This window comes from Triticum dicoccoides, chromosome 5A (genome assembly GCF_002162155.2).
Source record: "Triticum dicoccoides isolate Atlit2015 ecotype Zavitan chromosome 5A, WEW_v2.0, whole genome shotgun sequence".
Taxonomy (NCBI): domain Eukaryota; kingdom Viridiplantae; phylum Streptophyta; class Magnoliopsida; order Poales; family Poaceae; genus Triticum; species Triticum dicoccoides.
This window is the reverse complement of record NC_041388.1, coordinates 431,476,438-431,499,256: the sequence shown is the minus strand read 5'-3', so window position 1 is coordinate 431,499,256 and position 22,819 is coordinate 431,476,438.

Below are 22,819 nucleotides of genomic sequence, written 5' to 3'. Positions count from 1 at the left end.
TTCACACATGTATTATGTTTCCGGTTAATACAATTCTAGCATGAATAATAAACATTTATCATGATATAAGGAAATAAATAATAACTTCATTATTGCCTCTAGGGCATATTTCCTTCAATATTAACTTTAACTCCTGGAACATCTCATATGCTCCATGACGCTCAAAACGTCGTTGAAGTCCCGATTCTAAGCCGTAAAGCATGGCACACTGAACTATCGAGTAGTCATCAGCTTTGCTCTCCCAGACGTTCATAACATCTGGTGTTGCTGCAGCAGCAGGCCTAGCACCCAGCGGTGCTTCCAGGATGTAATTCTTCTGTGCAGCAATGAGGATAATCCTCAGTTACGGACCCAGTCCGTGTAATTGCTACCATCATCTTTCAACTTTGCTTTCTCAAGGAACGCATTAAAATTCAACGGAACAACAACACGGGCCATCTATCTACAATCAAACATAAATAAGCAAGATACTATCAGGTACTAAGTTCATGATAAATTTAGGTTCAATTAATCATATTACTTAAAGAACTCCCACTTAGATAGACATCCCTCTAATCCTCTAAGTGATTACGTGATCCAAATCAACTAAACCATGTCCGATCATCACGTGAGATGGAGTAGTTTCATTGGTGAACATGACTATGTTGATCATATCTACTATATGATTCACGCTCGACCTTTCGGTCTCCGTGTTCCGAGGCCATATCTCTATATGCTTGGCTCGTCAAGTATAACCTGAGTATTCCGCGTGTGCAACTGTTTTGCACCCGTTGTATTTGAATGTAGAGCCTATCACACCCGATCATCACGTGGTGTCTCAACACGAAGAACTTTCACAACGGTGCATACTCAGGGTGAACACTTCTTGATAATTAGTGAGAGATCATCTTATAATGCTACCGTCAATCAAAGCAAGATAAGATGCATAAAAGATAAACATCACATGCAATCAATATAAGTGATATGATATGGCCATCATCATCTTGTGCTTGTGATCTCCATCTTCGAAGCACCGTCGTGATCACCATCGTCACCGGGGCGACACCTTGATCTCCATCGTAGCATCATTGTCGTCTCGCCAATCTTATGCTTCCACGACTATCGCTACCGCTTAGTGATAAAGTAAAGCATTACAGCGCGATTGCATTGCATACAATAAAGTGACAACCATATGGCTCCTGCCAGTTGCCGATAACTCGGTTACAAAACATGATCATCTCATACAATAAAATTTAGCATCATGTCTTGACCATATCACATCACAACATGCCCTCCAAATACAAGTTAGACGTCCTCTACTTTGTTGTTGCAAGTTTTACGTGGCTGCTACGGGCTTAAGCAAGAACCAATCTTAACTACGCATCAAAACCACAACGATTGTTTGTCAAGTTGGTGTTGTTTTAACCTTCGCAAGGACCGGGCGTAGCCACACTCGGTTCAACTAAAGTTGGAGAAACTGTCACCCACTAGCCACCTTTGTGCAAAGCACGTCGGGAGAACCGGTCTCGCGTAAGCGTACACATAATGTCGGTCCGGGCCGCTTCGTCCAACAATACCGCCGAACCAAAGTATGACATGCTGGTAAGTAGTATGGCTTATATCGCCCACAACTCACTTGTGTTCTACTCGTGCATATAACATCAACACATAAAACCTAGGCTCGGATGCCACTGTTGGGGAACGTAGTAATTTCAAAAAATTTCCTACGCACACGCAAGATCATGGTGATGCATAGCAACGAGAGGGGAGAGTGTGATCTACGTACCCTTGTAGACCGACAGCGGAAGCGTTAGCACAATGCGGTTGATGTAGTCATACGTCTTCACGGTCCGACCGATCAAGCACCAAAACTACGGCACCTCCGAGTTCTAGCACACGTTCAGCTCGATGACGATCCCCGTACTTCGATCCAGCAAAGTCCCGGGGAAGAGTTCCGTCAGCATGACGGCGTGGTGACGATCTTGATGTACTACCGTCGCAGGGCTTCGCCTAAGCACCGCTACAATATTATCGAGGACTATGGTGGAAGGGGGCACCGCACACGGCTAAGAATATGATCACGTGGATCAACTTGTGTGTCTAGGGGTGCCCCCTGCCCCCGTATATAAAGGATCAAGGGGGGTGTGGCCAGCTAGGAGGAAGGCACGCCAGGAGGAGTCCTACTCCCACCGGGAGTAGGATTCCCCCCTTTCCTAGTTGGAATAGGATTCGGGAGGGGGAAAGAGGAGAGAAAGAAGGAATGGGGGGGCGCCGCCCCCCTCTCCTTGTCCTATTCGGACTAGGGGGGAGGGGCGCGCGGCCCAGCCCTGGCCACCTCTCCTCTCTTCCACTAAAGCCCACTAAGGCCCATATACCTCCCGGGGGGTTCCGGTAACCTCCCGGTACTCCGATAAAATCCCGATTTCACCCGGAACACTTACGATATCCAAATATAGGCTTCCAATACATCAATCTTTATGTCTCGACCATTTTGAGACTCCTCGTCATGTCCGTGATCACATCCGGGACTCCGAACAAACTTCGCTACATCAAAATGCATAAACTCATAATATAACTGTTATCGAAACCTTAAGCGTGCGGACCCTACGGGTTCGAGAACAATGTAGACATGACCGAGACACGTCTCCGGCCAATAACCAATAGCAGAACCTGGATGCTCATATTGGCTCCTACATATTCTACGAAGATCTTTTATCGGTCAGACCGCATAACAACATACGTTGTTCCCTTTGTCATCGGTATGTTACTTGCCCGAGATTCGATCGTCGGTATCTCATACCTAGTTCAATCTCGTTACCGGCAAGTCTCTTTACTTGTTCCGTAATACATCATCTCACAACTAATTCATTAGTTGCAATGCTTGCAAGGCTTATGTGATGTGCATTACCGAGAGGGCCCAGAGATACCTCTCCGACAATCTGAGTGACAAATCCTAATCTCGAAATACGCCAACCCAACATGTACCTTTGGAGACACCTGTAGAGCACTTTTATAATTACCCAGTTACGTTGTGACGTTTGGTAGCACACAAAGTGTTCCTCCGGCAAACGGGAGTTGCATAATCTCATAGTCATAGGAACATGTATAAGTCATGAAGAAAGCAATAGCAACATACTAAACGATCGGGTGCTAAGCTAATGGAATGGGTCATGTCAATCAGATCATTCACCTAATGATGTGATCCCGTTAATCAAATAACAACTCTTTTTCCATGGTTAGGAAACATAACCATCTTTGATTAACGAGCTAGTCAAGTAGAGGCATACTAGTGACACTCTGTTTGTCTATGTATTCACACATGTATTATGTTTCCGGTTAATACAATTCTAGCATGAATAATAAACATTTATCATGATATAAGGAAATAAATAATAACTTTATTATTGCCTCTAGGGCATATTTCCTTCAGTATCATGCATAGCAGAAGTGGCATCACAATAACATGCGACATATCAGGATGAATAGCAGGAGTAGGTGTCACAAGTTTACTCAAAATAGAAGGTGAATCAAGTGCAGAGCTAGATTGCAGTTCCTTACCTCCCCTCGTAGTTGAGGGAAAATCTTGGTTCTTTCATCTTTCAAGTTCCTCATAGTGATCAACAGATATAAATCCCAAGTGACTCAAAGAATAGAGCTATGCTCCCCAGCAACGGAACCAGAAAATAGTCTTGATAACCCACAAGTATAGGGGATCACAACAGTTTTCGAGGGTAGAGTATTCAACCCAAATTTATTGATTCGACACAAGGGAAGCCAAAAAATATTCTCAAGTATTAACAGTTGAGTTGTCAATTCAACTGCACCTGAAAGACTTAATATCTGCAGCAAAGTATTTAGTAGCAAAGTAATATGGAAGTAACGGTAAAGGTGGCAAAAGTAACAGTATTTGTTTTGTAGTAATTGTAACAGTGGCAACGAAAAAGTAACTAAGCAAAGATCAATATGTGAAAAGGTCGTAGGCATTGGATCAGTGATGGATAATTATGTTGGATGCGATTCCTCATGCAACAGTTATAACATAGGGTGACACAGAACTAGCTCCAGTTCATCAATATAATGTAGGCATGTATTTCAAATATAGTCATACGTGCTTATGGAAAAGAACTTGCATGACATCTTTTGTCCTACCCTCCCGTGGCAGCGGGGTCCTATTGGAAACTAAGGGATATTAAGGCCTCCTTTTAATAGAGTACCAGAACAAAGCATTAAAACTTAGTGAATACATGAACTCCTCAAACTATAGTCATCACCGGGAGTGGTGAGGGAGTCCTGGACTAAGGGGTCCTTGGGCGTCTGGCCTGTTAGCCATGGGCCGGACTAATGGACTATAAAGATACGAAGGCCGAAGACTATACCCGTATCCGGATGGGGCTCTCCTTGGCGTTGAAGGCAAGCTTGGCGACCGGATATGTAGATTCCTTTCTTTGTAACCGACCTTGTGTAACCCCAGATCCTCCCGGTGCTTATATAAACCGGAGGACTTAGTCCGGAGGGAGAGATATTCATTACCATAGCCATACAAGCTAGAGCTCTAGGGTTTAGCCATTATGATCTCGAGGTAGATCAACTCTTGTAATACTCGTATTCATCAATATCAATCAAGCAAGACGTAGGGTATTACCTCCATCGAGAGGGCCCGAACCTGGGTAAACATCGTGTCCCCTGTCTCCTGTTACCATAGACCTTAGACGCACAATTCGGGACCCCCGTACCCGAGATCCGCCGGTTTTGACACCGGCATTGGTGCTTTCATTGAGAGTTCCACTGCGCCGTCGACGAAAGGTTCGATGGCCCCTTCAATCATCGATAGTGACGCTGTCCAAGGAGAAACCTTCCTCCCTGGATAGATCTTCATGTTCGGCGGCTTCACACTGCGGGCCAACTCATTTGGCCACCTGGAGCAGATCGATAGCTACACCCATGGCCATCAGGCTAGATTTGGGAGTTTGAACTACGTCGCGGACATCCGTGGAGATTTGATCTTTGCCAGATTCGAGACCGTGGTGACCGCTCCCGGTCACCTTGACGAACATGACCTAAATCTGTCATCAGACCACATCTAGGAGATAGCTCCTGTGACCACTACGGCATTAGATCTAGAGCATACTATGGCATCCAAGGATCGGAGGTTCAACCCCACCACGGAGGCCACAGACTCCCCGGCGTTGGAGCCGCACATGGACTTAATCTCACACAATACTCATGTCACCGGAACTCCGAACTCTTTTCTGGGTATAAGTTCCGAACCATGCGAGTCCGCGGATGCCGAACTTGATCGTTTATCGATCTTTGAGTTCAGCGCCGTAGACATCTTCCAGCACTCGTCCTTGGGCAATGTGCTGAACTCATTAAAGAACTTGTCCTTGGCGGGGGACTCACAACCAAACTATGTACGGTTCGAACCAGAGGCTGATGATGGGGAATTTTGCTTCCCACCTACCACCCACTTCATAGCCACAGTCGAGGATTTAACCGACATGCATGACTATGGCTCCGAAGACATTGCCAGTACGAACGATGATGACGACAAGGAGCAAGGCCAAAACCCGCCATTCACTAGACGACGGACTGCCACTTCTTCCTACGACGTATACATGGTGGACATGCCGGGAAAAACTAACAACGATGACAAAGAGGATCCAGTTGAGGATAAACCTCCTGAGAGACATCCCAAGCGCCAACTTCCTCAACGCCGCTCTAAGTCACGTCGTTCCAAAGACTGCAGTACGGGCACTGGAAAAAATAATACTCCGGACAATGCCAAAAATAATGAAGACCCCGTCAAGGCAACCTCCGAACAGGGGGAACGGGATAGTGGGCAAGTTAGCCCTGATGAACAGGCCATACACGGAGATTCGGAGAACAGTAATTATCTTCTGCTCTCTGAGGAAGAGGAGAGCCTCGGCAATGAGGATTTCATCATGCCTGAGGAACCTCTCGAGCAGGAGCGCTTCAAACGCCGGCTAATAGCCATTGCAAGGAGCCTGATAAAGAAGCAGCTGCAGCTTCAAGCGGACCAAGATCTGCTCAATGACAGATGGACCGAAGTCCTAGCCGCCGAAGAATATGGCCTTAGTGGCCCAGCCAAAAACCACCTGAAGCGTAGATTGCTACCTCAGTTCAATGATGAGGCACTGGAGCCCGTACCATCATCGCTCAATGCGGCAGGTCGACCACAACTTGGTTCAGATAAAGCAGCAACTCAAGCTGAACACCAGACCGCCCCACCATGCCGTAAAGGCAAGAATAAAACAGCTTGGGGTTGTACATACGACCTTCGACAGGACTTGGACAATAGAGCAAGACACGCAAGATCGATCTACGGATCGCGAGGACGTGCCTCGACATGCGACAACGGCTACCTATTCGGACGTGACAAACCTAGCCACGTGATACGTCCATTTTGCATCATGCTTTTATATCGATATTTATTGCATTATGGGCTGTTATTACACATTATGTCACAATACTTATGCCTATTCTCTCTTATTTTACAAGGTTTACATAAAGAGGGAGAATGCCGGCAGCTGGGATTCTGGGGTGGAAAAGGAGAAAATATTAGAGACCTATTTGCACAGCTCCAAAAGTCGTGAAACTTCATGGAAGTCATTTTCAGAATATATAATAAATACTGAGCGCAAGAAGTTCACCAGGCGGCCACACCCTGCCCACGAGGGTGGGGGCGTGCCCTACCCCCCTGGGCGCGCCCCCTACCTCGTGGGCCCCCTGGTGGCCCTCCGATGACCATCTTCTGCTATATGGAGTCTTTTGATGAGGAAAAATCATAATCAAGCTCACGGGACGAAACTCCTCCGCCACGAGGCGGAACCAATCTAGGGCTCCGGCGTAGCTGTTCTATCGAGGAAACTTCCCTCCGGGAGGGGGAAATCATCACCATCGTCATCACCAACAATCCTATCATAAAGAGGGGGTCAATCTCCATCAACATCTTTAGCAACACCATCTCATCTCAAACCCTAGTTCATCTCTTGTATCCAATCTTTGTATCAAACCTCAGATTGGTACCTGTGGGTTGCTAGTAGTGTTGATTACTCCTTGTAGTTGATGCTACTTGGTTTATTTGGTGGAAGATCATATGTTCAGATCCATTATGCATATTAATCCCCCTCTGATTGTGAACATGAATATGATTTGTGAGTAGTTACGTTTGTTCTTGAGGACATGGGAGAAGTCTTTCTATAAGTAGTCATGTGAATTTGGTATTCGTTCGATATTTTGATGAGATGTATGTTGGCATCCCTCTAGTGGTGTCATGTGAACGTCGACTACATGAAACTTCACCATTGTTTGGGCGTAGAGGAAGGCATTGGGAAGTAATAAGTAGATGATGGGTTCACCCCGACCAGTAGAGAAAAGAGTTGCTCGTCAACCTACTGAACCTACTGAAAATGAAAATGAAAATGTCTGCTTTGAAATTCCTTCAGGTATGTTAGAAAAACTGCTAGCTAATCCTTTTGCAGGAAATAGAACAAAGCATCCTGATGAGCACCGAATATATGTTGATGAAGTTTGTGGATTATTTAAGCTTGCAGGTGTGCCCGGAGATGTTATTAAGAAGAAGGTCTTCCCTTTATCTTTGAAGGGAGATGCATTGACATGGTATAGGCTATGTGATGATACGGGGTCATGGAACTACAAATGATTGAAATTGGAATTTCACCAGAAGTTTTATCCTATGCATCTTGTTAATCGTGATCGCAATTATATATATAATTTCTGGCCTCACGAAGGAGAAAGCATCGCTCAAGCTTGGGGGAGGCTTAAATCAATGTTATATTCATGCCCCAATCATGATCTCTCAAGAGAAATAATTATTCAAAATTTATATGCTCGGCTTTCTGATAGCAATCGCACCATGCTCGATACTTCTTGTGCTGGCTCTTTAATGATGAAGACTATTGAATTCAAATGGGACTTATTGGAAAGAATTAAACGCAACTCTGAAGATTGGGACCTCAATGAAGGTAAGGAGTCAGGTATGAAACCTAAGTATGATTGTGTTTAATCTTTTATGGATACCGATGTTTTCCATAAATTTAGCACTAAATATGGACTTGACTCTGAGATAGTAGCTTCTTTCTGTGAATCTTTTGCTGCTCATTTTGATCTCCCTAGGGATAAGTGGTTTAAATATCATTCTCCCATAGAAGTAAAAGTAGTTGCACCTATTAAAGTTGAAGAAAAGACTGTCACTTATAATGATCCTATTGTTCCTACTACTTTGTTGAGAAACCACCTTTTCCTGTTAGGATAAAAGATCATGCTAAAGCTTCAATTGTGGTTCGTAAAAGCAATATTAGAACTTATACACCTCCTAAGCAAGTTAAAGTTGAACCTAATATTGCTATTGTTAAAGATCTGTTGTCTGATAATATTGATGGGCATGTTATTTATTTCTGTGATGAAATTGCAAGAATTGCTAAACCTTGTGCTAAAGATAAACCTAGACCTGTGGTAGGCATGCCTGTTATTTCTGTTAAAATAAGAGATCATTGTTATCATGGATTATGTGATATGGGTGCCAGTGCTTGTGGTATACCTCATGACTTATACAAAGAAATTATGCATGATATTGCACCTGCTGAGATAGAAGATATTGATGTCACAATTAAACTTGCCAATAGAGATACTATTTCACCAATTGGAATTGTTAGATATGTTGAAGTTTTGTGTGGGAAAACTAAATATCCTGCTGATTTTCTTCTTCTTGGTTCCCCAAAAGATAGCTTTTGTCCCATTATATTTGGTAGACCCTTCTTGAACACAGTTAATGCTAAGATATATTGCAAAAATGATGCTGTTACTATTGGTTTAGGTGATATGTCTCATGAATTTAATTTCTCTAAATTTTGTAGACAACACTGTGAAGAGGAATTGCCTAGTAAATATGAAATTATTGGTCTTACTTCTATTGCCGTACCTCCTAGTGATCCTTTAGAACAATATTTGCTAGTCCATGAAAATGATATGTTTATGAATGAAAGAAGGGAAATAGACGAAGTATTCTTTAAACAGGAACCCATCCCGAGACACAATTTTCCTGTTGAAATCCTAGGGGATCCTCCTCCACCCAAGGGTGATCCCATGTTTGAGCTTAAACCGTTACCTGATACTCTTAAATATGCTTATCTTGATGAGGAAAAGATATATCCTGTTATTATTAGTGCTAACCTTTTAGAGCATGAAGAAGAAAGATTATTGAAAACTCTGAAGAAGCACCGTGCTGCTATTGGATATATTCTTGATGATCTTAAGGGCATTAGTCCCACTCCGTGTCAACACAAAATAAATTTGGAGGAAGATGCCAAACCAGTTCAAGATCATCAATGACAGCTAAATCCTAAGATGAAGGAAGTGGTAAGAAAGGAAATACTAAAGCTTCTTGAGGCAGGTATAATTTATCCCATTGCTGATAGTCAGTGGGTAAGTCTTGTCCATTGTGTCCCTAAGAAGGGAGGTATTACTATCGTTCCTAATGATAAAGATGGGTTGATCCCACCAAGAATTATTATAGGTTATAGGATGGTAATTGATTTCCACAAATTAAATAAAGCTACTAAAAAGATCATTACCCCTTACCTTTTATCGATCAAATGCTAGAAAGATTATCCAAACATACACATTTTTGCTTTCTAGATGGTTATTCTGGTTTCTCTCAAATACCTGTGTCATCCAATGATCAATCAAAGACTACTTTTACTTTCCCTTTTGGTACTTTTGCTTATAGACGTATGCCTTTTGGTTTATGTAATGCACCAGCTACGTTTCAAAGATGCATGATGGCTATATTCTCTGACTTTTGTGAAAAGATTTGTGAGGTTTTCATGGATGATTTTTCCGTCTACGGATCCTCTTTTGATGATTGCTTAAGCAACCTTGACCGAGTTTTGCAGAGATGTGAAGAAACTAATATTTTCTTGAATTGGGAGAAGTGCCACTTTATGGTTAATGAAGGTATTGTCTTGGGGCATAAAGTTTCTGAAAGAGGTATTGAAGTTGATAAAGCCAAGGTTGATGCTATTGAAAAGATGCCATGTCCCAAGGACATCAAAGGTATAAGAAGTTTCCTTGGTCATGCCGGTTTTTTGAAGGAAATATGCCCTAGAGGAAATAATAAAGTTATTATTTATTTCCTTATTTCATGATAAATGTTTATTATTCATGCTAGAATTGTATTAACCGGAAACATAATACATGTGTGAATAAATAGACAAACAGAGTGTCACTAGTATGCCTCTACTTGACTAGCTCGTTAATCAAAGATGGTTATGTTTCCTAACCATAGACAAAGAGTTGTTATTTGATTAACGGGATCACATCATTAGGAGAATGATGTGATTGACATGACCCATTCCATTAGCTTAGCACCCGATCGTTTAGTATGTTGCTATTGCTTTCTTCATGACTTATACATGTTCCTATGACTATGAGATTATGCAACTCCCGTTTGCCGGAGGAACACTTTGTGTGCTACCAAACGTCACAATGTAACTGGGTGATTATAAAGGAGCTCTACAGGTGTCTCCAATGGTACATGTTGGGTTGGCGTATTTCGAGATTAGGATTTGTCACTCCGATTGTCGGAGAGGTATCTCTGGGCCCTCTCGATAATGCACATCACATAAGCCTTGCAAGCATTGCAACTAATGAGTTAGTTTTGAGATGATGTATTACGGAACGAGTAAAGAGACTTGCCGGTAACGAGAACGAACTAGGTATTAAGATACCGACGATCGAATCTCGAGCAAGTAACATACCGATGACAAAGGGAACAACCTATGTTGTTATGCGGTCTGACCGATAAAAGATCTTCGTAGAATATGTAGGAGCCATTATGAGCATCCAGGTTCCGCTATTGGTTATTAACCGGAGACGTGTCTCGGTCATGTCTACATTGTTCTCGAACCCATAGGGTCCGCACGCTTAACGTTACGATGACAGTTTCATTATGAGTTTCTATATTTGGATGTACCGAAGTTTGTTCGGAGTCCCGGATATGATCACGGACATGACGAGGAGTCTCGAAATGGTCGAGACATGAAGATTGATATATTGGAAGCCTATGTTTGGACATCAGAAGTGTTCCGGGTGAAATCGGCATTTTACCGGAGTACTGGGAGGTTACCGAAACCCCCCGGTAACCTAATGGGCCTTAATGGGCCTAGTGGAGGAAGAGGAGAGGAGGCCTTGGGGCTGCCGCGCGCCCCTCCCCCCAAGTCCGAATTGGACAAGGAGGGGGGCGGTGCCCCCCCCTTTCCTTTCCCCCCTCTCCTCCTTCCCCCCACGTCCTAATCCAACTAGGGAAAGGGGGGAGTCCTACTCCCGGTAGGAGTAGGACTCCTCCTGCACGCCTCCTCCTAGGGCCGGCCGCACCCCCCCTTGCTCCTTTATATACGGGGGCAGGGGGGCACCTCTAGACACACAAGTTGATCTTCGTGATCGTTCTCTTAGCCGTGTGCAGTGCCCCCCTCCACTATACTCCTCAATAATATTTGTAGCGGTGCTTAGGCGAAGCCCTGCGACGGTAGAACATCAAGATCGTCACCACGCCGTTGTGCTGACGGAACTCTTCCCCGACACTTTGCTGGATCGGAGTCCGGGGATCGTCATCGAGCTGAACGTGTGCTAGAACTCGGAGGTGCCGTAGTTTCGGTGCTTGATCGGTCGGGCCGTGAAGACGTACGACTACATCAACCGCGTTGTCATAACGCTTCCGCTTCCGGTCTATGAGGGTACGTAGACAACACTCTCCCCTATCGTTGCTATGCATCACCATGATCTTGCGTGTGCGTAGGAATTTTTTTGAAATTACTATGTTCCCCAACATTTTTATAGGAGGTTCATTAAGGACTTCTCAAAAATTTCTCGGCCTCTGACTAATTTATTAAAAAAAGATATACCATTTGTTTTTGATGATGATTATGTAGAAGCATTTGAAATACTTAAGAAAGCATTGATCTTTGCACCTATTGTTCAGCCACCTGATTGGAATTTACCCTTTGAAATTATGTGTGATGCTAGTGATTATGCTGTAGGTGTTGTTCTAGGGCAAAGAGTTGATAAGAAATTAAATGTTATTCAATATGCTAGTAAAACTCTAGACAATGCTTAAAGAAATTATGCTACTACTGAAAAAGAATTCTTAGCAGTTGTATTTGCTTGTGATAAGTTCAGACCTTATATTGTTGATTCTAAAGTTACTATTCACACTGATCATGCTGCTATTAAATATCTCATGGAAAAGAAAGATGCTAAACCTAGACTTATTAGATGGGTTCTCTTGCTACAAGAATTTGATTTGCATATTATTGATAGAAAGGGAGCTGAGAACCCCGTTGCAGACAATTTGTCTAGGCTAGAGAATGTTCTTGATGACCAACTACCTATTGATGATAGCTTTCTTGATGAACAATTAAATGTCATAAATACTTCTCGTACTGCTCCATGGTATGCTGATTATGCTAATTATATTGTTGCTAAATTTATACCACCTAGTTTCACATACCAACAAAACAAAAAGTTCTTCTATGATTTGAGACATTACTTTTGGGATGACCCACATCTTTATAAAGGAGTAGATGGTGTTATTAAACGTTGTGTACCTGATCATGAACAGGAACAGATCCTACACAAGTGTCACTCCGAAGCTTATGGAGGACACCACGCTGGAGATAGAACTGCACATAAGGTATTGCAATCCGGTTTTTATTGGCCTACTCTCTTCAAGGATGCTCGTAAGTTTGTTGTATCTTGTGAAGAATGTCAAAGAATTGGTAATATTACTAGACATCAAGAAATGCCTATGAATTATTCACTTGTTATTGAACCATTTGATGTTTGGGGCTTTGATTATATGGGACCTTTTCCTGCCTCTAATGGATATACACATATTTTAGTTGCTATTGATTACATTACTAAGTGGGTAGAAGCTATTCAAACTAATAGTGTTGATCATAACACCTCTATTAAGATTCTTAAAGAAGTTATTTTTATGAGGTTTGGAGTCCCTAGATATTTAATGACTGATGGTGGTTCACATTTTATTCATGGTGCCTTCCGTAAAATGCTTGCTAAATATGATGTTAATCATAGAATTGCGTCTCCTTATCACCCACAGTCTAGTGGTTAAGTAGAATTGAGCAACAGAGAACTCAAATTAATTTTGCAAAAGGCTGTTAATAGATCTAGAAAGAATTGGTCCAAGAAACTTGATGATGCATTATGGGCCTATAGAACTGCATATAAAAATCCTATGGGTATATCTCCGTATAAAATGGTTTATGGAAAAGCATGTCACTTACCTCTCGAACTAGAACATAAGGCTTATTGGGCTATTAAAGAGCTCAACTATGATTTCAAACTTGCCGGTGAGAAGAGGTTATTTGACATTAGCTCACTTGATGAATGGAGAACCCAAGCCAATGAGAATGCCAAATTATTTAAAGAAAAAGTTAAAAGATGGCATGACAAAAGAATACAAAAGCGTGAGTTTAATGTAGGTGATTATGTATTGCTACACAACTCTCGTTTAAGATTTTTTGCAGGAAAACTTCTCTCTAAATGGGAAGGTCCTTACGTTATCGATGAGGTCTATCGTTCCGGTGCCATAAAAATCAACAACTTCGAAGGCACAAATCCGAAGGTGGTGAACGGTCAAAGAATTAAACATTATATCTCAGGTAATCCTATAAATGTTGAAACCAATGTTATTGAAACCGTAACCCCGGAGGAATACATAAGGGACACTTTCCGAAACGTTTCAGACTCTGAAAAGGAATAGGTATGTGGTACGGTAAGTAAACCGACTCCAAAATAGTTCTAATGGCAATTTTCTTCCGTTTTGGAATATTTAGAAAAATAGAAAAATAAGAAGCAGTCCGGGAAGGACACAAGGGCTCCACGAGGGTGGAGGGTGCGCCCCCCTATCTCGTGGGCACCTCGTGTGCTCTCCGGACTTCGTTTTCTTACACGACACGTATCTTGGTCGGTAAAAATTCATTATATAATCCCCCGGAGGCTTTGACTCATGTATCACGCAAAAATCTCCTGTCTTTCTTTCAAGCTGTTTTTCTGACAGATCCAGGTCGTCATGTCGGCTTCAAGTGCCCCCAAGGACCAGTTCTTCGAGAAGGTCATCAACTCCTACCTCGCGGAAGTGCTGCAACACCCTCAACCCATTGAGATGCGTGACGGGTTATTGCACATCCGCGATGTTGAGGGACCAAGGAAGACCGGAAGCACTGAGGCAAGGCTCGAGGCATTGGAGCAACAAGTTTTCAAGTATCAGGAGATGGTGGAGCGTGGACTCGATTCCAATCACATTATGATCATGGATTTCACCAACAACCACAAGCTGGACGTCAAGGACATTGGGGAGGCCATCTTCACGCTTCATGAGAAAATCGAGCACCTCCAAGCCCAGATCTATGACCTGCAAAATCAAAACTGTGAGTTTGAATATAGATTCAAGAGGATGAGTTTGGCTGCAGATTTGAGATTTCAGGAGACTCGATCATCCTTCTATGATGGTGAGCCTATGCCTTGGAAGAAGGACGACAAGCCTACGCCATCAACAACCCCACCTTCTTCACCAACAAAGAAGAATTGAGTATCTGGTATGGGAACTCCCCTTGGCAACTGCCAAGCTTTGGAGAGTGCCCCGGTATCGTATCACCATCACTTTTATCTTTACCGTTTTCTTAGTTTGATCCTTTTGATAATATCTTGATCTAGTAGAATAAAGTCTTAGTATGATCTAGTTGTGAGTTTTGCTTTATGATCCTTCTATGTAATCGAGTCCGTCAGCTATATATAATAAAGATTAGTGTTGAGTCAAGGGCTTGATTGTTTTTCCATGATCTTGAGTGAATAAAAGAAAAGAGAAAGAATAAAACAGGAAATAAAAGAGATCATATGGATCTTATGGAGAGTAATGAGCTCACATAGAAAAAGTATGATGAATAAAAGTTGTTGAGAGTTGACAAACATAGTTTTGCTCATCATTGCAATTAATAGGAAGTAATAAAGAAAGAGAGGTCTTCACATATAAATATACTATCTTGGACATCTTTTATGATTGTGAGCACTCCTTAAAGTATGACATGCTAAAGAGTTGACGTTGGACAAGGAAGACAACGTAATGGTTTATGTTTTCTTACATCTGAGATAAATTATATTGTCATAGATCATCCAACATGGTTGAGCTTGCCTTTCCCTCTCATGCTAGCCAATTCTTTGCACCAAGTAGAGATACTACTTGTGCTTCCAAACACCCTTAAACCAGTTTTGCCATGAGAGTCCACCATACCTACCTATGGATTGAGTAAGATCCTCCAAGTAAGTTGTCATCGGTGCAAGCAATAAAAATTGCTCTCTAAATATGTAGGACTTATTAGTGTGGGAGAAAATAAGCTTTATACGATCGTGTGATATGGAAGAAATAAAAGCGATGGACTGCATAATAAAGGTCCATATCACAAGTGGCAATATAAAGTGACATTCTTTCGCATTAAGATTTTGTGCACCCAACCATAAAAGCGCATGATAACCTCTGCTTCCCTCTACAAAGGGCCTATCTTTTACTTTTATCTCCTGCCTTACATAAGTGTCATGGTGATCTTCACCCTTCCTTTTTACATTTTATCTTTTGGCAAGCACATCATGTTGGAAGGATCCTGGTATATATGGCTAATTAGATGTGAGTTTTCATGAACTATTATTGTTGACATTACCCTTGAGGTAAAACGTTCGGAGGCAAAACAATAAGCCCCTATCTTTCTCTGTGTCCAACTAAAACTCCATACCCATAAGTATTACGTGACTATTAGCAATTGTGAAATACTATATGATAGTTGAGTATGTGGACTTGCTGAAAAGCTCTTATATGTTGACTCTTTCCTATGTTATGATAAATTGCAATTGCTCCAATGACTGAGATTATAGTTGTAGTTTTCAATGAAGTTTATGATTCATACTTGAAATTGTGATTGAATTATTACTCTAGCATAAGAGATCATATGACAAGAATTATATAAGTTGCTGTTCTAAGAATGATCATGATGCCCTCATGTCCGTATTTTATTTTTATCGATAGCTCTATCTCTAAACATGTGGACATATTTTTCGATATCGGTTTTCGCTTGAGGACAAGCGAGGTCTAAGCTTGGGGGAGTTGATACGTCCATTTTGAATCATGCTTTTATATCGATATTTATTGCATTATGGGCTGTTATTACACATTATGTCACAATACTTATGCCTATTCTCTCTTATTTTACAAGGTTTACATAAAGAGGGAGAATGCCAGTAGCTGGGATTCTGGGCTGGAAAAGGGGCAAATATTAGAGACCTATTCTGCACAGCTCCAAAAGTCCTGAAACTTCATGGAAGTCATTTTCAGAATATATAATAAATAGTGAGCGCAAGAAGTTCACCAGGGGGGCCACACCCTGCCCACGAGGTTGGGGGGCACGCCCTACCCCCTGGGCGTGCCCCCTACCTCGTGGGCCCCATGGTGGCCCTCCGATGACCATCTTCTGCTATATGGAGTCTTTCGATGAGGAAAAAATCATAATCAATCTCACGGGACGAAACTCCGCTGCCACGAGGCGGAACCAATCTAGGGGTCCGACGGAGCTGTTCTGCCGGGGAAACTTCCCTCCGGGAGGGGAAATCATCACCATCGTCATCACCAATGATCCTCTCATCGGGAGGGGGTCAATCTCCATCAACATCTTCACCAGAACCATCTCAACTCAAACCCTAGTTCATCTCTTGTATCCAATCTTTGTATCAAACCTCAGATTGGTACCTGTGGGTTGCTAGTAGTGTTGATTACTCCTTGTAGTTGATGGTAGTTGGTTTATTTGGTGGAAGATCATATGTTGAGATCCATTATGCATATTAACCCCCCTCTGATTATGAACATGAATATGATTTTTGAGTAGTTACGTTTGTTTTTGAGGACATGGGAGAAGTCTTGCTATAAGTAGTCATGTGAATTTGGTATTAGTTCGATATTTTGATGAGATGTATGTTGTCATCCCTCTAGTGGTGTCATGTGAACGTCGACTACATGACACTTCACCATTGTTTGGGCGTAGAGGAAGGCATTGGGAAGTAATAAGTAGATGATGGGTTTCTAGAGTGACAGAAGCTTAAACCCTAGTTTATGCGTTGCTTTGTAAGGGGCTGATTTGAATTCGTATGTTTCATGTTATGGTTAGGTTTACCTTAATACTTCTGTTGTAGTTGCGGATGCTTGCAATAGGGGTTAATCATAAGTGGGATGCTTGTCCAAGGAAGGAAAGTACCCAAGCACCGGTCCACCCACATATCTAATTATCAAAGTACGGAACGCGAATCATATGAACGTGATGAAAACTAGCTTGACGATAATTCACATGTGTCCTCGGGAGTGTTTTCCCTTATATAAGAGTTTGTCCAGGCTTGACCTTTGCTACAAAAAGGATTGGGCCATCTTGCTGCACCTTATTTACTTTATTTACTTGTTACCCGTAACAAATTACCTTATCACAAAACTATCTGTTACCGATAATTTTAGTGCTTGCAGAGAATACCTTATTGAAAACTGCTTATCATTTCCTTCTGCTCCTTGTTGGGTTCGACACTCTTACTTATCGAAAGGACTATGATAGATACCCTACACTTGTGGGTCATCACCACGCCCGGGCCGAAAACCAGAAATGGAATCCATCAGAGGTACGTCGCAGTGTGGCCCAACATATAGGCGCCATACACCCTCTTTGCTTCACAGACGAAGTAATCGAGCATGAATTCCTAGACGGGTTCAAACCCTTGAATATCGAATCATACGAAGGAACTACGGATCCCGCGGTATGGATCGAGGACTTCCTCCTCCATATCCATATGGCCCGCGGAGATGACCGCCATCAAATACCTACCACTAAAACTCAAAGGACTAGCTCGGTACTGGTTTAACAGTCTACCGGAAAATTCTATTGGAAGCTGGGAAGATTTGGAAGACGCCTTTCGCGACAACTTACAAGGAACATATGTCCGGCCACCGGACGCCGATGACTTAAGTCACATTGTCCAGCAGCCCGGAGAGTCAGCCAGGAAGCTCTGGACTAGGTTCTTAGTTAAAAAGAACCAAATCGTCGACTGTCCGGACACAGAAGCCCTTGCGGCCTTCAAACACAGCGTCCGGGATGAATGGCTTGCATGCCACCTCGGTCAAGAAGGACCTAAATCCATGACAGCCCTTACAACTCTAATGACTCGCTTTTGCACGGAAGAAGACAGCTGGCTCGTCGTAGAAACAACAGCGCCATCGACTTAGGCACTTCCGAAATCCGAGACGGCAATGGCAAGCGACGACGAAGCAAACACAATAGTCGCAATGATAATGAAAGATCACGCGACACAGCGGTCAACGCCAGATTCAGCAATCCCAAACCCGGTCAATGAAAAAGCCATTGAAGGCAAACCGAGACAGACCATCCAACCTAGACAGGATATTGGACCGACCCTGCCAGATTCACGGGCACCCCGATAAACCAGCTAATCATACCAACAGAAGCTGTTGGGTCTTCAAGTAGGCCGACAAGCTCAACGCCGAACACAAAGGGAGGAGGCCGCCAGGTGATAGAGATGACGGAGAGGTTCACCAACCAAATACTGGGGGTCAGAAGCAATTTCCCCCCAAGGATCGATCAATCCCGGAGTAGAAATAGCACTTCTGCTTCCACTACCCACTACACCTGCTCAATCTGTACCGCGCATACATCACTACGCACTTAAGATACCATGGGCATTGGCAGAAGCACAATACGGACAAGCCGGCAAGCATTCCCGTAATATTTTTATCTAATTTCCTTTTTATTTCTTCATTATCTCTTAAAAACAGGTGGCGCAAAGGAGAAACATCTAAAACCGACTCCATCGGAGTTCGGATCTATACACTCACCTACAGGGCTATTTCCGTTAAGGAGTCCCTTCACCGAGGACAGGCGGTGCAGATGTGCGACAGGAGGTCCAAAATTACTTTTTGTAGACCGCACTCTCAATTTCGAGCCTGTAATGTGCCTTTTTCCTCCGCCTTCAACCCCTGACATATCAAATAGCCGGGGTTGCAGCTTTGTTATCTATATACGCGATTGGCACATCAGTCAGATCCTAGTAAAAATAATCCATTCTTTTCTAAAGGACCGAGTTTTGCCCCTACAGTTGTTTCAAACATACACCTCAGCATAACTTGCCAGGGGCTTGGTATGGGAACAAGCGAGTTTCCGACAAGTCCGAACAGCTCTATAGCGTACTTTGGCGTCGCGAGTTTGGCCTTATATGCATCAGCTCTGAATCATGTCTTGGGTCAATAGTTGGGTTGCCCGGCTCCTGTGCTTGCTATCCTACGTTCCGCTCTATCGGCTAGGGTAGTGAAGGGAGAATTACTGCGATTGTGCTTCCGGTTCACCTGGTTAAGAACCTCAGTAGAGAAAGCCGAAAACTGACTGTCATGATGCGGCAACAGTTGGTCAACCACTCGATGACTTATCAGAATCTTTAGCGATTCCTCCGTGTCACACGAAGGACCTCTTTCCGGTCAAATATGTAAACACATCGTATGAATAAGCCGCATACATACCATGGGCTATGTCATAGACCCACCATAAAACTCCTATGGCTAAGTGAAAGTGTTAACGCTCTATAGTCTGGTTGCCTGGTTTGCCGCATTGACACCTCCTTCACGGACCAAGACGTTGGGTCAAGAGTGATCAGATGCCTTTTCAAACACCCCTGTACTTCCTACGAGGGGGCTGAAGCCGACGACTGGAAAACTTTCAGATCATATACAAACGGCTGCACACGAGGAACAAAAGCCTTTAGGAAAAATCAAAATATAGACTGATTACCACAATTGTTTTTTACAATTCGTAAAGAATTCACTCGAATATTATGGCTTTCGAACATTGACCCTCTATCAAGCGGGCAGCCACTAAGACGTCCTCAAAGTAATGCTCTGGTGCATGATGGTCCTTGCCCTTGGGTGGACCCTGTGCTGCAACATCGATGTCCTTCATCTTCCCCCAGTATGTCTTGACTCGGGCAAAGGCCATTCGTGTACCGTCAATGCACGCCGACCGCTTCACGGCGTTGATACGTGGCACCGCATCAGCAAGCCACCGCACCAAGCCAAAATAGCTATTCGGAATCGGCTCAGTCGGCCACAGCTGAAGTATACGTTCTTCATGGCAGCACCGGACATCCTGTGAAGCTCAGCCCATTGGGACATCTGTTCATTCAGCAGCACAGGGCGTTTTGATACGTCGAACTTTGACCAAAAAAGCTTCTCCGTTGCATACCCCTCTTGCACTTGGTAAAGCTGCGCCACATCGGATGAACTCTTTGGCAGGGCCAAAAACACATCTGAAGAACTCCACACTTGGTTAAGCTGAGCATAATTCGAATCGCCGAACTTAGTCTATAATAAAAAGGGCTTACCAGCTGCAATCTCCCCAGCTTGCCGGATCTCCTCACGGGCTGCTCTGGATTTAGACCGCGCTTCTCTCGTCTCTCGTAAGGCCTTGTCAAGTTCAGCCGATTTGGCTTCATTTTCCTTCTCAAGAAGTTCACAACGGCTAGCAGCATTTTTTAGTTCGAGCGCCATCGTGGATATCTTCTCCTCATCTTGGCGCCGAGCAGCTTGTTCGGCTTTTAACTCAGCCGATGCCTTTTCGGCAGCCGCATTAATAAACCGGGCCTGCTCCTTGGCCTGGGCCAGCTCCGCCCGAAGAATTTCAATGGCTGCAGCACCATCTGCAGCCATGCATATTCCAGTATATAACTTTCAGCATCATGCTTATATCACAAAAATGTATGTGAAGGGACTGCCCCGAATACATACCTTGCGCCTCGTCAAGACGCATATTGATTAACGCAATGTCATCCCCGGCCACATCAAGCTTCTGCTGTAGCTCGGCAATATCCGTAGTCTGGGAAGTAGCCAGGGGGGAGGCAGCCTGTGTTCAAGTTAATCAGATTAGTCCTTGAATATTTCTTCTTGATCCTCCATTCACCTCCCATGGGAAGCCAACCCGAGTCTCAGGGACTACTACCTATACACAGGTGCATCTTTACAAATAAAATATAGTTGAAAATATTACGTCACAAACCTTGAAGCCTCTTAGCAGGCCCACGAAGGCCTCAATCAATCTACTTTTCGTGGACAGGATCTTTTCGACCATCTTGCCCATCAACGTACGATGTTCCTCTGAGACGGACGCCTTTCGCAGCATGTTCGTCAATATATCCGGCGCCTCTGGGTCTCCGAAGGCTGCTGTAGGAGTACGGCCTCCCTTTGAAGGGATCTGTTCATTCATATCCGGCTGTAGACTGGACTGTTCGGGGCCTTCATTGTTGGTACCCGGACCCTGGGCCACCGAAGTGTCACCTTCGGGTAATGTCTTCATCATCCCTTGCACCACCTGTTGGTCGTGGGAGACCCTCTGCGACGACACCTCAAAATCGTCTGCCATATTGGGCGGAGAGGCTGGTGGAGGCATCTCGCTTTCCATCATCTCGGGGAGAAGGTCCCCCGAGGAAGAGGATTGTTGAAGAAGACTGCATGTCGGACTACAAAAAATATATATTCTAAGCATTACGAGAAAAGAACGGGATATGTTTAAAACATCCTTGTTCACTTACGATTTGGCTTGAGGCTTGTCCTCGTCATGAGACTGTGCTACGACAACCTCCAAGCCCGAGCCACCCAACAGAGGCATCTTGCCTCGCTTAGGAGCTTGTTTCTCCAAATCTTCGGAGGCGGCGCTTTTCTTCCTATGAGGGGAGGAGACAGTGCCCCCCTCCCTCACTTTTGTCTTTGGATGAGGGAATTTTTGTTCCTCCAGACACAATATCTGATGAACCCTTGGGATAGGGGTCATCTTTGGTTCTCCCACTTTCTGCTTCGCCCTCCTTCACAGGCTTCTGGTGTGTTGCCAGGGCTAGCATCCTTGTTAGAACAGGATTTGCCGGGCCTTCAGGAAGAGGGGCCAAACACATAATCAGTTCCGCCTTATTTATCCAGCCTTGGAAGAAGATAGCTTGCTCAGTACCATATTACGGTATGCGTAATCACAAAATGTTTGGGAGACACATGCTTACTGGGGTATCCGAACGGTTGCAGTTAAGGCCAGCGTCCTCAATAGTGTTCGGCCAATGTTTTCGCTTCTCAAAAAACAACTTCCACATCCCTTCGTGCGTAGTGTCGAAGAAGTGTTGGAGGGTTCATGATCCTTCTTGATTAAGCTCCCACATACGGCGGGACCCGCGCTGGCATGGCAGGATTCGGCAAACTAGCATCACTTGAATCACCTTGACAAGATCAATGTCTCTCTCAAGGAGGATTCAGATGCGGCTCTGTAGAGTCTGCACTTCATCAACTGATCCCCAGTCCAGCCCCTTGTTAATCCATGATGCAAGCTGTGGCGGAGGGTCGGAACGGAATGTAGGTATATCTGCCCACGTAGTGCTACGGGGTTCCGTGACATAAAACCACTCTCGCTGCCATTGGTAGGAGGTTTCAGTGAAAGAGTCTTTTGGCCAGGGAGTGTTGGTAAGCTTGCTCACTATAGCGCCGCCGCACTCCGCCTGTTCCCTGTCAACTACCTTCAGCTTCACACTGAAGGTCTTGAGCCATAAGCCGAAGTGTGGGGGGATTCGGAGGAAGGCCTCGCATGTAATGATAAACGCCAAGACGTGGAGGATAGAGTCCGGGGCTAGATCATGAAAATCTAGTCCGTAATAAAACATTAGC